At 35.3% G+C, this 16094-nt stretch overlaps 1 protein-coding gene and 1 long non-coding RNA gene across 26 annotated transcripts in view; one reads left to right on the forward strand and one right to left on the reverse strand.

Moving 5' to 3' along the window:
* Window positions 1-6898, forward strand: part of LOC129397637 (uncharacterized) — a 51003-nt gene extending 44105 nt beyond the window's left edge. The window contains exons 2-3 of the long non-coding RNA XR_008625243.1: window positions 3424-3518; window positions 6672-6898. This is a non-coding gene — a long non-coding RNA (uncharacterized LOC129397637). The remainder of the gene's footprint in view (window positions 1-3423; window positions 3519-6671) is intronic.
* The window catches only part of IQCM (IQ motif containing M), a 465249-nt gene that overhangs the window by 215102 nt on the left and 234053 nt on the right, over window positions 1-16094 (reverse strand). The window lies entirely within an intron of this gene.

Raw genomic sequence — 16094 nt, forward strand, 5'->3', positions numbered from 1 at the left:
TAAGAAGAATTTGTTGATCTTTTTTACTTCCTGACCTTCCTACTCCCAAGTAGCTGCAATGAACCAGTGAGATTTGTTGAAGCACAGAAAATTGTGCTGTATATTTATTTTTGACCTATATCTAAACATGTATAACTGAGGCTGCTAGTTCTCTTTGTGTCTATGTGTGTAAATGAAAAAAAAGTCCTTTTCTTCTTTGCAAAACGAAATAAATTAGCCTTGTACAATATTCTTATAACTGTAGCTCTTTTGTATCAGTGGCTGATTCATTCTATCATTTTCTTTCACTCTCTTGAAAATTTTTATAAATTACTGAGCCAAATATATATCATTTTCTACACTGAGGGATAGAAGTCTTATTAAACAAAGCTGCCCGAAGAGCTGAAGAATAGGAAACAAAGTTTTGTATTTGTTTGTTTAAATTAAGACTGATTTTGAATAGCTTAGAAAAGACGCAGCTCTGCCTTCTAAGAGGATTTTTGCTTGGCTAATATAATAAATTTTACAAATGGGCATTGATGTATGAGACCAAGTGGAATGCAGGTGAAATGGTAATGATTACTTCTGGCTTGTCCGTAGCATCAAGATCTACTATGAAATCTAAGAGATTCTGAGTTGACATCTTTTTCTCATTTCTCTCAGAGGAAATAAGAGGACTGTTATAGAAATAGTTAAATACCCAGGCCAAAAAGTGAGGGAAGGTTTCATGTTCTAACAAGATGCAAATAGCAGAGGAATATGTGTGATGGTAGGGTGATATGTAATGTGTACTATTGAAGTGACAGCTCTAGGTCATTACAGTCTTCTGGTCTCCTAAGTTGCCTTGAAAGGCACAGTTTTTAATCCTCTACTGAAAAGTTTGTGTGTGTGTGTGCGTGTGTGTACACATGTACGAGAGAGAGAGAGAGAAAAGTGACAAAGAAAGAGAGACACAGACAACAGAGGCAGAGAGAGAATTGAAAGTTATTTGGGGTAAAAGCTGTAGCTAATATGAGTGATCAGAACTATATTACGTAAAAAATGAGAAGAAATGCAAGCATGTTTACAAAATGATGAATGTGATTTGTCTGGTTTTCATAACAATTGAAAAGAAATGAATTTTATCTTAGGTCTGAAACAGATGTACTTTGATCAATACTATATCTCTAGATAATTGGAATGTTAAAGAAAAGACAAGAACAATTTATAGAAGTGAACAATTTATAGAAGTCTTGATGGAAAACAAATTGTATTTACAAATAATGAGTTTGAAAAGAAGCTAATACACTAAATTTTGACAATGGTAAATTTTGATGAGCTTAATCATAAAACAGAGAAATGCTTGTGAATCCTTAACTATAAAACATTACACAGGTGGTATATTTTAAAAGTAAAATTAGAATATGATATCACTTTTGTTACACTGACAAACTGATTTTTGATTACAGTTTGCTCTTAACATAGGGAAAACCATTCTGTGCCTTCAATATATTTTGCCCAAATATCAAAAAGTTCCTTTTATCACATAAGTATTCCTTTTATTGTGCTTGTGAATCTTTTTTCTCTTCTTTGTGACTTATTTGAAAAGTTTGGTATTCCTAACATTGAAAGTTACTTAGTTATTTGCGTCTCTGTTACTTCTTTTTTACTCAAAAGGCACCTGTGACTTCTGTTCATGTTTTACTTCATCTGACAATTTTTTCAATATTTTTCCCACATTCAAGTTCCAAATTTTATTTTATTATTATTATCCTTTTTTGAGACAGAGTCTCACTCTGTCACCCAGGCCAGAGTGCAGCAGTGCGATCTACTCTCACCACAACCTCCGCCTCCCGGGTTCAAGCAATTATCATGCCTCAGCCTCCCGAGTAGCTGGGATTACAGGTGTGTGCCACCACACACAGCTAATTTTTTGTATTTTCAGTAGAGACGGGGTTTTGCTATGCTGGCCAGGTGGGTCTTAAACTCCTGTCCTCAAATGATCCCCTGCCTCCACCTCTCAAAGTGCTGGGATTATAGGCATGAGCCATGGTGCAGGGCCTCAAGTTGCAAATTAAAAAAACAAACAAACAAAACAATTATAATGTCTTTTTAACCTATCTTTTGGGTATCCCAGATGGCTTCAGGATCATACCAAAGATTTTCTTCTTCACTATATAAAAGGAGGGCTGCAAGACATGACAAGGTATGTCTTGTGTGGTTGTTATACAAATGTTATAACAATTTTATTTTTTTAAAGCTAAAGATGTTTCCTATATATTGGCCCTTATGTTTACTTCTGCATATTAGGACCATTGGCTCAAAAGCTTGCCAGCTCCGAATTCAAAATTCTTAGACATTCAGCTGTTTTAAATATGGCCCAAATAAGCATATTTTTAGCCGTTTAGAGTCTACTTGCTTTGCCTACACCATGAAATTGCTTCCAATATCTGTTAGACATCAATAAGGCACATCCTGGGGCTATAAAAGACCTCATGCCACTGCTGCTCTTTGGAGCTCAATGACCCAGAGATTCTCCATCCTGTGGTTGAGTGTCATCATCTAGACATGGAAGTCCCCTCTCTGATTTCCCTCTCCCACAGGAGACTGCTACTCCTTCTGGGTAGTGGCTCCAGGTCACGGTCTCTGGAAGGCCTTTGCTGGGAGAGACCTCTCATGCAAACCTATCCATGTGCTGCCCAAATAAAGCTTGGTATGAGCTACTGCCACCTCAGGGTCATGTCTTTTCCTTGACAAGACTCATGATCCTTGACCTTGTTACAATGGTCCATATTTTTGTCTAATTCAATACTGTATTCAGGGCTGTCCTGTTTATCAAATCTCAAAATATAAAAAGAGGCGACTAATCAAGGAAAATTTTGGCCTAAGTTGAATATATAACAAATAAAATATTAATAAAGCCAGGTACAGTGGCTCCATGCCTGTTATCCCACCACTTAGGGAGGCTGTGGCAGGTGGATCATTTGAATCCAGGAGTTCAAGACCAGCCTGAGCCACAAGGTGAAACTCTGTCTCTACAAAAACGACTATGAAAAATTAGCCAGGCATGGTGGCACATGCTACCATGGGAGGCTGAGGTGGGAGGATTGCCCAAACCCAGGAAGTCAAGGCTGCAGTAAGCCATGAGTGTGCCATTGCACTCAGCCTGGGTGACAGAATGGGACCCTATCTCAAAATACACATGTACATATATATTTTTACATTAACATAAACATATTAGAAGCACAGTGCAGTATATTGATGGCCAATTAAAGCCTCCTTAAATCCATAACTTTGCAACGTGATTGTGCAGCCCTACTCATCAAGAGTTGGAGTCTATTCACCTACTCTAGGACTATGAGCTGGTCTTGTGAATCAGTCTAGCCAATAGAATCCAATGGAAGTGATAATGTGCCAGTTCTAACTATGTGCTTTAAGAGACTTTACACAGTTTCATTCTTTCAGAACCCTACATCTACATGACAATAAGCCAGCAAGTCTCTAAAGGATGAGAAGCCACATGGGGAAGAGAGAAGCTGTACCCACTAGCATGAGCCCAGGTCTGGACCAGATCATCATTATTGTTGCACAATAAATAATAAATAGCTGTTGTTTTAAGCCACTAAGTTTTGTGATGCCATTGTGGCAATAGATAACTGATGCATATACTTAGGTTTATACTCAAAGACTAACACAATAACTGTCCAATTGATTTTTTCAAAGATTTTGTTTCAGAGGTAAATTATCTGTCAAGTCGTGACATTAAGGATGACATTTTTAAAACCTTGAGGTTTGTCAATGTCCTTGTTGTCAATATGTTCTTAGTTCAAGGTGATCAATGACTAAATCCATATGGAAAAAAAATATGTATGTCCTCAGTAGAGGACTCCATTCCTCTCCACTCTGAGATTGTTTATTATTACAGCAAATTTTTGCTAAACATATATTATACAAATCAATCATATCATTAGCAAGTAGTTTCTGCCCAAAGCCCTGCTACAAGTTACAGGTTATAAATTTCATCTTTTGAAAGAAACATCAAAAGAATGGTAGCCTTATGAACAATGCATTTTCTTAACAATTTATAGTAGCAGAAAAAGACCTATGGGTACACGTTTCTCAGTTTAAACTGACATCATAACCATGAACCTGTTAGACTAAGCAAAAGAACTGATTCGGGATTTCAGGACTTTTTTTCATCCAGAAACAGAAAACTTCATATGGTAATCTGCTTAAACCAAGATCAGCAAAATAAGAATTAATTATCTAGAATTGAATACACTGATTGAATTATGTTTCATATTTATTTTCTAATAAAATATGAGAAAGCTTTTTCTTTGAATCAATTTATAAACTTCAATTTGTTTGCTTTTACTAGTACAAACTGGAATGAAATATCCTTTAAATAGTATATAAATGGTTTCAACTAACCCTTCAGAACTTGAGGGGGAAAAAAGTCCTAATAAAAATGTTCATATATATAATAAGTTAATAAATCATTGTGAATAACTTTATGGAAATTAAGAACACATTTTCATTTATTTTATCTTTAAAACAATATAGAACAATAGTTAAATATATATAAAATGCCTTTACTGAGTTCATTATAGAAGTATTTATTTACAAAGTTTTAATAAGAATTGATACTTTTTTCTATCGTAATGTAATTGAAAAATCAAGTTTGTAATCCACTTTCCATTTTAATATATAACATTTAAAGGTAAGTCAGTAAACTAGTATGGTGGCTCCTATTAAGGAATGTGGATTTAATCTTTAGGTGAAAATGATGCCCACTAGGTCCTCCTAAAAAACCAGCTCGCTCTTTTCTATATTGGTTAGGGATTGCCAACTAATGGAATGTTACAGGAAAACACATATTGGGAAATTTGAGGATATTAAAAAGAGAAAGGGGGTGCTTTTACCATTATATGTAATGTAGGTAAAACCTGGAAGAAGAAAATTGGATGATTCCTAATTCCTAACCTCAATGAAAAAACCGACAGGGGCAATAAAAATCCTGCTACATAAAATCATTATGAAAGAATATAATGTGACACCAGGGGATTTATCAGTCTTCTAGACAGAAGTTACTGATATGTTAGTATCATATGATTCTAGTTTTGCTAATGAAACAATAAAAGCATCCATGTTTTAATCCATTCCTTTTTCCACATTTACTAATGAAACTGACTCAGTAAAACACCAAGTTAATGATATTGAATCAAAAGTTGCTAGAACATGGGCAGAGCATTCAAATAGAGATTTCTCTAAAGAAGACATACAAATTGCCAAAACGTATATGAAAAAATGCTCAACATCACTAATCATCAGGGAAAGACAAATTAAAAGCACAATGAGTTATCACCTCACACATGTTAGAATTTACTATCAGAAAGAGAAAAGACAGCAAGTATTGGAGAGGACACAGAGAACAGGGAACCCCTGCACACTGTTGGTGGGAATGTAAATTAGCACAACCTTATGGAAAACAGTACAGAGGTTCCTCAAAAAATTAAAAACAGAATACCATTTAATCCAGCTATCCCACTCCTGGGTACACATCCAAAGGAAATGAAATCAGTTTGTCAGAGATAACTGCACCACCGTGCTCACTGCACCATTATTCACAATAGCCAAGATATGGAATCAACCTAAGTGTTTGTTAACATATGAATGAAAAAAGAAGATGCAGTATATATACACAATGGAATACTATTCAGCCATAAAAAGAAGGAAATTCTGTAATTTGTGACAACATGGATATACCTGGAGGACATTGTGCTAAGTGAAATAAGCCAGATACAGAAAGGCAAATACCACATGACCTCACTCATGTGGAATCTAAAATGTTGATCTCACAGTAGAGAGTAAAATGGTGGCAAAAAGAGCTGGAGCATTTGGGAGCAGGTGTTGGGGAGATGTTGGCCAAAGGATATAAAATGGTATTTACATAGGCGGAATAAGTCCAAGAGATCTATTGTATAACATGGTGACTATAGTTAACAATATATTGTATTCTTGAAAAATGTTAAGAGCGTGGACATAAAATGTTTACACCATAAAAATAATAACTATGTAAAGTAATGCATATGTTAATTAGCTCTATTTAGTCGTTCTGCAACGTATATATACTTCGAAGCATCATGTTGTACACAATAAATACATACAATTTTGTCTGTAGATAAAAATAAATAATGAGTAAACCAAATAAACAGTTGCTGAACAAACTTACACAGTCACAACCATGCTTTATGAATGCATCTTGATCACAAGATAGGGATGAGAAAGCAAACAACTTAGCTTCCTCCATAATGCATAAGTAGTATATAATATCTTACAATCAAGGGGAATAAGCACCTGCTACCCTGTGACAAACAAACACAGGTAATTCTGTCTAGCACTAATCTCCAAAATAACTAGAATCTCTAGAGCTCCCCTTCTTTATATAAGTTATTACTGAATCTATAACCAAAGAATAACTTATAGCTCTCACTGATATATGATGACCCTGGATGGGAAGGTGAAACATTAGTCATTTAGTTTTTGACCACCTGACACATTCCAAGAATAGTAATAATGTGCAGACAAGCAAAAGGGACTGGCTTCCTTCACATTATTTCAGATTTATACTTATTTTCTGGATAAAACAATATCTATTGCTGATCCTTTTATTTTCCTTTTATTAATATATTTTTATTTTTATTTTATTTTAGAAACAGAGTCTTGCTCTATCACCAAGGCTGGAGTGCAGTGGTGCGATCACAGCTCACTGCAACCTCTAACTCCTGAGCTCAAGTGATTCTCCTGCCTCAATCTCCCAAGTAGCTGGGTCTACAGGTATGCATCACTAAGCCTGGCTCATTTTTCTTTTAGTTTCCAGCAACCAAACCTGTCTTCATAAAAGCGTCTTTCACCTTAATTTCAAATTTTATATCTCTATTAAAAGATATATATGTATATATATCAAATTTCCCTTCCAAAATGAACATCCCATATTTCATCTGCATTATATTTCCTAACTATGGAATAATAATTTCTGAACATATTTTTGTGAGAACCACACAACCAGAGTGCCTTGAAGGTTTCATCATGTTCTCAAATACATTTTTGTTGTGATTAGTTAAAACACACACCTGGCAAAAAATAATTAGAAATATACATATAGAAAAATGTTTCAATAATTATTTTAAGTTAAAATAGAAATAAGGCACCATTTTTCACTTCCAAATTTAGGAGGAAAACCCTGTGAACCTATAAAATTCCAGAGAAAGTTTGGTTCAAGATGCATTTCCAACATTATTCTCAATTGTGTAATCTACTTGGAAAACAGATTGACTTGGCAATATGAATCAAGAGCATACAACCTAGTAATTTCCTTTTTGGAAATTTCCCCTAAGTATGAAAAAAGCTATATGCATGAAGACATCCATCCCCAGTTTCATTATAATAGAAAAAATTTAGAAACAAATATCTAAGTAAATTGTGTTAGAGCCAATCAACAGACAATTATGAGGTCATAAAGGTGTTGTTTTAGAAGATTATGTAATAATTTGAGTAAATGCTTATTTCAAAAATTGATATTAAAAGAATAAGGTTATTAAATTATATACATTATATAATTGTAACTTTAAAAAATGTATATATTTATATACATATATATAAAAGACCACAAAAACATGCCAAATATTATTAATGGTTATATTAACTCAGTGTTTCTAAATCAGGAATGGATAGGAATCACAACAATTATTTCCAAGGAACTCCTCTTCAAGACCTTCCTTCAAAGATTGTTTCATTGACTCCTTCAGTAAAACTGATGCAAATTCCTGATTAGATGCTGGGTTGTAAAAAAAAAACATTAGGTTGTAAAGAAAAATGATAATTTGTTCCTTGTTTTCTAATTTTGTTCATATTTCCTGAAATAGGCTAGCGTTCACTGTGTAAAGTAAAAGTTTAATAATTAAATCCATTAATATCAGCAGTAGTGGTAGTAACAATCTTTTATTAAGCATTTATTTCAGACATACTTTCTCCTTCACTCTTCAAAATAGTATTGTTAGGGATGGAGGCAGTGACGTGCACCTGTAGTCTCAGCAAGTCAGGTGGCTTAGACAGGAGAATTGCTTGAGCCCAGGAGTGAGAAACTAACCCAGGCAACCTAGTGAGACCCTGGCTCAAAAAAAAAAAATTAAAATTAAAAAAAAATAGTTTTGTTGGATGATTATTATTCTGATTTTATAAATGATAAATTTATAAGTAGTACAGCCATAATTCCAAGCCTTCTTGATCCTCTGTGTGATGAAATCAAAGGAGGACGAAATTATTTCATGACAACAGAAACGTTGGTATTGACAATAGCCAATCCTCAATAGTTAGGATAACTTGGGTAACCGGCTTTAGGTTTTTGTTCATTTGTTTGTTTCAGGAGTATTGAAAGATACAGCCATATCACAAATACAGACAGACTATTACAGAAATGTTCAATTTTATGCCACGGACTTTATGTTCATTCTTTATATAAGAATGAGTTGTAGATGAGATATGAGAAATGTATTGTGACTGTCAGATACATGGAGACTAAGTGACCTCCTCTGAGTTAGAGAATCACAGAAATTATTCTTTGCTTACCCTCCAAATGTAATTTTTAAATTTATCTTTCTTTACCATAGAATTTTGATATGGAGCAAATTGTCATTTTTACAGACATTTTTAGCCACTAAAGAGTCTCCATACAACTCTTAAAAAATCCTCATGAAAATAAAAATGTGAGTAATTAAAGGCAAGATACAAAACAAGTTTTCATCACAGAAGAGACCACTCCACTTGTTTTCATGCCACCTCCTACTAATGTCACTCTAAGAATGAGAGAAAGAACAGGGCTGACTGGCTGCCTTTTACTTTTTCATTTGAAGTTTGACAAATCTGTGCTCAAAGCATCAAATCAAATAGTTTTCAGAGAGATAAGAGATCATTATGCAAGATTACATGTGAGAAAAGATACAATAAGTTAATTAGTAAGTTAATCACGTCCGAACATTACACCCTGAGCTTGGCAAACATTTGAACAGGGAATTTCCTTTCAACTGCTAATGCTTATATGATAATATATATTAAACACTAAATCAGTTTTAGAGTTTGGTTCAGATATTGCTACTAATTAGTTTTGGCTGATATTGAAGTATTTTGTATGCTCCATTTATAAAAGCACTATTTGCCCATCTGTTCATAGGTTGAAAGTGATTAAGGATACTTATTTCGGCTGTTGTAAAAGCCAAATACTTTTTAAGCTGCAAATATGTGACAAAACCAGATCAGGTTGCCAAGCTCAGAAATATAGTAAAAGAGATCTGTGATGCCTCCCTCCCCCAATTCCTCTTCCAACCTGCATTATTGAAAAGTAAATATCACTGCTTTCCTGATTAGACTAGCATGCCTGCTTTGTCCAAATGCTTTGCAATTTAGTTATAATTTACACAATTTACTCTGATTTGGATCTGCTGCTACCAAGCTGTGTCGAGGGCTTTCATTTTCTGTACGTGCAGCCTTGAAGTAGAAACATGTGATACTCTTGTGCTTTGAATGTGGTATTTGAAAGTAACTTGGGTAATGAGTGGAACAAGTTTGTGGCCTACTTTAAACCCCTAAATGATTTCTGTTAAGTTTGAAAACAATGCATTAAATTCAGCATGGGTGATATAGATTTTTAAGGGGAGGGATGTAATACATGCTCGTGAAATTCATCTTTTGTCTCATTATTATTTTACTATTCCTTTTCCACTGTTCCCAAGGGTTCAGTACTTCACGCTAGTAAAACCTGTTCACTTCAAAAATCAGAGCAGTATTCCTGGGACTTTCTAAAATAAGATGCACTCCTCCTGAAGTGGAAGATGATGTCACTTTAATTCAGGCAAATTTTTAAAATAGTTTAAGTACCTAAAGGAGATGTAATTCTTGGGTGCCTTCTGTTCTCTTTTTGTACCCCAATCATTCCTCAAAATGCTACTCCATGCCAACCCCCAAAAAACAAGTGCCCTCCTATTTTTGACTGTTTCTAGGTCCACGGAAATCTGTTTAACTAGATCATATCAAAGGATGGAGATTGATATCCCATTTAAAATCTCTAAGACAATTGGAATTTCTGGGTAGGATACTTTTTACCACCTATGTAGATTCCTAGTTGGAACATTTCAGGTAGTAAAATGCTTAAGGCACTCACTATGGGAGAAGAGAATCAGGCATGGGTGCAGGAGGCAGAAGACATTTTCCAGGCGCATGATATCATGTCTAAGGAAAGAGGGGTCTTATTGTTATTACAACTACTGCTGCTGCTTGGTTTCAATTTTCCAACAGATTTTCCTCAAAACAAAATAGAGACTTTTAAAATTCCAAATTCAGTTCAAAAAATACAATTATTTCTTTCCTTCTGGCATAGATAAACATTCTGCAGGAGCACTACTTATTATAAATTAAGTTGAAACTATCATTTCACGTAATGGAAAAGCAAAACCAGAAAAAATACTGTTTTTATTCCAATTTAATCAATTCTGATTTTTTTTCTTTCCAACTTTTCAGGTTTAGGGTGTACCCGTGCAGGATTTTTTATGGGTATATGGCATTTTGTGTTATGGAGTTTTGGAGTACAGATTATTTTGTCACCCAAGTAATAAGCACAGTACCCAAAAAGTAGTTTTTTGATCCTCACCCTCCTCCCACTCTCCACCCTGAAGTAGGCCCTTGTGTCTATTGTTCCCTTCCTTGTATCCATGTGTACCCAATATTTAGCTTGATTTGCTTTTTTGTTATTATTTCAGTAGCTTTAAGGGTACAAGTGGTTTTTGGTTACATGGATGAATTGTATAGTGGTGAGGTTTGAGATTTTAGTGCACATATCACCCAAGTGGTATTTGGGTTTTTGTTCCCAGATTAATCCGCTTAGGATAATGGCCTCCAGCTATATCCATGTTACTGCAAAGAATAGGATTTTGTCCTTTTTTATGACTGCATAGTATTCTATGGTGTACATGTACCACATTTTCTTTATCTAATCCACCACTGATGGACATTTAAGTTGATTCCATGTCTTTGCTATGGTGAATCGCATTGCCATGAACATACATGTTTATGTCTCTTCATGGTAGAACAATTTATATTCCTTTGGGTATGTACCCAGTAATGGGATTGCTACATTGAATGATAGTTTAAGTTCTCTGAGAAATCTCCAAACTGCTTTCCACAGTGGCTGAACCAATTTACATTCCCACCAGCAATGTATAAGTGCTCCCTTTTCTCCACAACCTCACCAGTATCTTATTTTTTGACTTTTTAATAGTACCCATCCTTACTGGTATCTCATTGTAAGTTTGGTTTGCATTTCTCCACTGATTAGTGATGTTAAGCATTTTTTATATGCTCATTGGCCACATATATGTCTCATTTTGGGGAAAATGTCTGTTCATGTCCTTTGCCCACTTTTTAATGGGGTTGTTTTTTGCTTGTTGATTTAAGTTCCTTATAGATTCTGGATATTAGACCTCTGTCAGATGCATAGTTTGCAAACATTTTCTCCCATTCTGTGGGTTGTCTGTTTACTCTGCTGATAATTTCTTTTGTGTGCAGAAGCTCTTTAGTTTAATTATGATTGATTTGCCAATTTTTGTTTTTGCAGCAATTGCTTTTGGAGTCTTAGTCATGAAATCTTTGCCAGGGCTGATATCCAAAATGGTATTTCCTAGGTTTTCTTCTAGAATTTTTTATACTTTTAGGTTTTACATTTAAGTCTTTAATCCATCTTGAGTTGATTTTTGTATATAATGAAAGGAATGATCCAGTTTTAATCTCCTACATATAGCTAGCCAATTATCCCAGCACCATTTAATGAATAGGGAATCCTTTCCCCATTGCTTGTTATTGTTGGCTTTGTCAAAGATCAGATGGTTGTAGGTGTGCGGCTTTATTTCTGAGTTTTCTAACCTGTTCCTTGGTCTATATGTCTGTTTTTGTACCAGTATTGTGCTGTTTTGGTTACTGTAGCCTTATAGTATAGTTTGAAGTAGGTAGTGTGATGCCTCTAGCTTTGTTCATTTTGCTTAGGATTGCTTTGGCTATTTGGGCACTTTTCTTGGTTCCATATGAATTTTAAAAGAGTTTTTTCTAATTCTGTGAAAAATGATATTGGTAGTTGATAGGACTAGCATTAAATCTGTACACTGCTTCGGGCGGTATGGCCATTTTAACACTACTGATTCTTCCTATTAGTAAGCATGTTTTTTCATTTGTTTGGGTCATCCTTGATTTCTTTCAGCAGTGTTTTGTAATTCTCATTGTAGAGATCTTTCACCTCCCTGGTTAGGTGTATTTGTAGGTATTTCATTCCTTTGGTGGCTATTGTGAATGGAATTGTGTTCCTGATTAGGCTGTCAGCTTGGACATTGGTGAATAGAAATACTACTGACTTTTGTTCATTGATTTTGTATCCTGAAACTTTGCTGAAGTTTATCAGATCATGGAACCTTTAGGCAGAGGCTATGGGGTTTTCTAGGTATAGAATCATTTCATCTGTGAAGAGAGATAGTTTGACCTCTCTTGCTATTTAGATACCTTTTATATCTTTATATTCTCTTGCCTGATTGTTCTGGCTAAGACTTCTAGATTCTGATTTTTTAAATCAAGTTAATATATAATGAATTTTAGGGAACTCTCTTTAACCTAAACATGTAGGAAACTCCATTTTATTGTACCTACATGTTTTACCGGTAGGATACTGAAAAATATTACCATTGAAGTCAACTGAAATAACTAGGGTGTTTATGCCAAAGGCGTGATGAGGGCTGATTTTTCAGTGGCACAGTGACCAGAGCTGTCAATTTTTGTCTATGAAAAAGGGAACACAGTAAATTGTTCTGCTCTTCATCCCAACACAGTTATTTATTCCTCTTGGGGATACTTCTGCTCCCAATCCAAACTTTAGTCAGTCATGGAGAAGAGCTGACTCTACTTACTCCCATCCGTCTCTCTCACCTCTGCTCAAAAAAGGGTGAAAGATTCCTTATCCCTAGAATAGGGACTTTAGATTATAGGGCTCCAGAAAATAAATGAATGTCCACAATTCAGGTGATTCTAAAATCAATTTCTAATATTATACTCAATGTTTTATTCCCAACCACGTATATATCAGGGACTACCATTTCCAAAAGACTGGGGAGACCCCCAAGCGGGAACACACAGAATGATGGTCAGGCAATCATAGGCAAAGCCTGTTAGAGAAGTAGAACTGTGGACAGTCTGAGAGTAACCTGGATTAGAGAGAGATGGGATCCTTTGTCCCCCTTCCCCATGCTTTTGCCTCTCTATTCACCCTCTTAATGTGTTCCTCCATGAAAAAGCAATTGCAAATCTGATTTTCCCTGCCTGAGATTTCATTCATTCTCATTGCACTATTAGGGAGGATTACTATGTTTTAAAGAAGAGAACTTATGTGTGTTCTGTCTCTCTATTCTGCTTGCTCCTCCTTGGACGATTTTCTTCATATTACATGCAGGAGTCACACCTACACCTTCCTCTTGAACTAGGCCCAGTTTTCCTCTTTCCCAGCTGCTGATTTCCTATAGTCAGTTTCCTTACTCTCTGCTACACCCTTCAGCAGAAACTAGTGGAAGTATGTGTATCCCATGCTTATGAGTGAGGAAGTACACTCTTGACTTCTCTAGAGATGAGGCCATTTCTATTCCAGGGGAGAAAGCAGAAGGCCCCGATTCAGCCTGTAGCTGAAGCCAATATGCTCTAACTCAGGTTTACCAGAGAGCCCAGCCGACAGTAACTGGTTATTTTGTGTCCTCTTTGTTCTGCCTATCAGAGCAGTGTTTTTTTTCCATCCAATTAGGCTAGACTGGGAAACGAGTGATGCTGACATTCTGATGCCTCGTGACTAATGCCAGTGTTAGACTCTGGACACATTCAGAGGCATGAACTACCAGCAGTTCACTGCCTGACCCTGCTCCTGCTTCAGCATACAGCTCTCTTGGGCAGGACCTTTGCATAAGAGGCAATTGCTTGCCTTAAATTTGGTTATCTTTATTTTTGCCTCATACCACTGAGAAGTAATCCTAAAGAAAACAGGCCTGGAAGACTTAAGATGCAGCTAAATAACACTTGACTTGGAGGTATATGAGGGAGTTTGGAGATGGTAGCATTTTCAGGAGATGCAGTCTCTAGTAGCTGCTTTTGAAGACTTCATCCTATCCCAAGATCATGACACTGAGATATCATCAAGGGAATTAACTATAGCTCTATTAACTAGCTAGTCATAGCAGAAAGCAACTAAGTCATCTTAGGAATTGACAGAGCCAGGAAAGTAAGTACTGGACACAGTTAAGTATATTCTCTAGCTTAGTACTCAAAGTGTGGTCTGAGCACCAGCAGATCAGTATCACCTGAGAGTTTATTTAAATGCAGTATTTCAGGCCATTTTGATTCTACTATGCTCAAAAAGAATAACCATCAGACTAAAAATGATAGAACAAATACTGATAGAAGAGAACTGAAACGCAAGCCACAAAAGATCTCATAAAGAAAATTGAGACTTCTTTTAATTAGTTAAATTTTCTGGGCTCAGGTGAATAATTTTCCATAGAAATCTGCTGATCTATCTTTGAGAAACTGGAGAATAAAAGTGATGTGAGAATTCTGGAGAATGGCAAATGCCCTCACTTTAAAAAAGAAAAGAATAAAAAATTGTAAACTCTAGGCCAGTAAATTAAATCTTAGAGTCTATCAGTTATCAACTGGATGTTGGGTGAGGACTTAACAAACGAAGCAGTGGTGCCAAGAGCCAGAATGTACACAAAAAGAATAATTCATGTCATGCTAAACTCATTTTCTTTATTTTAATTTAATTTTATAGCTATTTTGCTTTTTCTTACTATATTGCTAGACCAGGAAATAATTTTTGATGTGTCTGAATTTCAGGTAGGCAATTTTCAAGGTTCTCATAAAATCTTTGTAAACAAGGTAGGGAACTATAGGCTGATTGGGTGGTCTTGGGTGATGGGAGGGAGACTGCATCATTAATAACTGAGATAAAGAACACAGTAGAAAAGGATGGGAAAACTAACACGTAATTATTTGAATTTTGAAAAGTTGTTATGGGATATTCCAGTGAAGATGCCCAGGAAGCAGTCTCTAATTTCTAACTTGAGTTGAGAACTATACACAGATGGAAGAGAAAGAAAATTCATTATAAAGCAGAGAAAACATATTAAAAGGGTGATTCAATAATTGAACAAATATTTATTTATTTACATATTTATTTTATTACTTGTATAAGGTGCTATTCTAATGTTGAAGATACCCTGTTGAATAAACTACAAAAAAATTCCCCTGTCCTTATTGAGCTTATATTCCAGTAGAATAGATCAATAGTAATCACAGTAACCAAGTTAATAATAGAGTGTGTTAGAAGATGATGTGTGCCATGGTGAAAAATAAAGTAGGATTTGGTGGTTGGGGAGTTCTGGCAGGGATCAAATACGCAATTTTAAATAGTATGTCATGGCAGGTGGAGGGGTTACTGAAAAGATGACATGTAGTAATTATCTGAGGAAAATGTGACAAGAAGCTAAGTCAAAATGTAATAAAATTACTTGTAAAGTACTTCAATTCATATATATATATATATACATACATATATACACATGTATATATATACTTGTGTGTGTGTGTGTGTGTGACTGCACAATAATTTCACTATGACCTTGAAGATGTTAGGTGTCTTACCTCCCTCATTGTAGTTATTACACTATTTTATAATGATCTACAGGTCTATCTCCCTTCTATGCCCAGAATCCCTGAAAATGACTACTTTTCTTGTATGATAGGTGAAGAGAGAAAGAAAGAGGTAGAGAAAGAACAGGAAGGAAGGAGAAAGGAAGAATATATTAGTAACACATTAGAATATCTGAAAAGTTCTCGGGGTTTGTCTCTTTTTCAGAACTCAAATCAGTATGAGTTATTGCCCTTGGGAAGTTGACCCCTAAAGCTGACATGACGGGTTTCATGAGTTGATCTACAGGGTCTAGGGTTGGGTTCCACTTTACATTGTGCTACTAAAATTTCATTTGAAATACTGTGTTCTTTCCTAA

The sequence above is a fragment of the Pan paniscus genome, chromosome 3 (genome assembly GCF_029289425.2).
Source record: "Pan paniscus chromosome 3, NHGRI_mPanPan1-v2.0_pri, whole genome shotgun sequence".
NCBI classification, from domain to species: domain Eukaryota; kingdom Metazoa; phylum Chordata; class Mammalia; order Primates; family Hominidae; genus Pan; species Pan paniscus.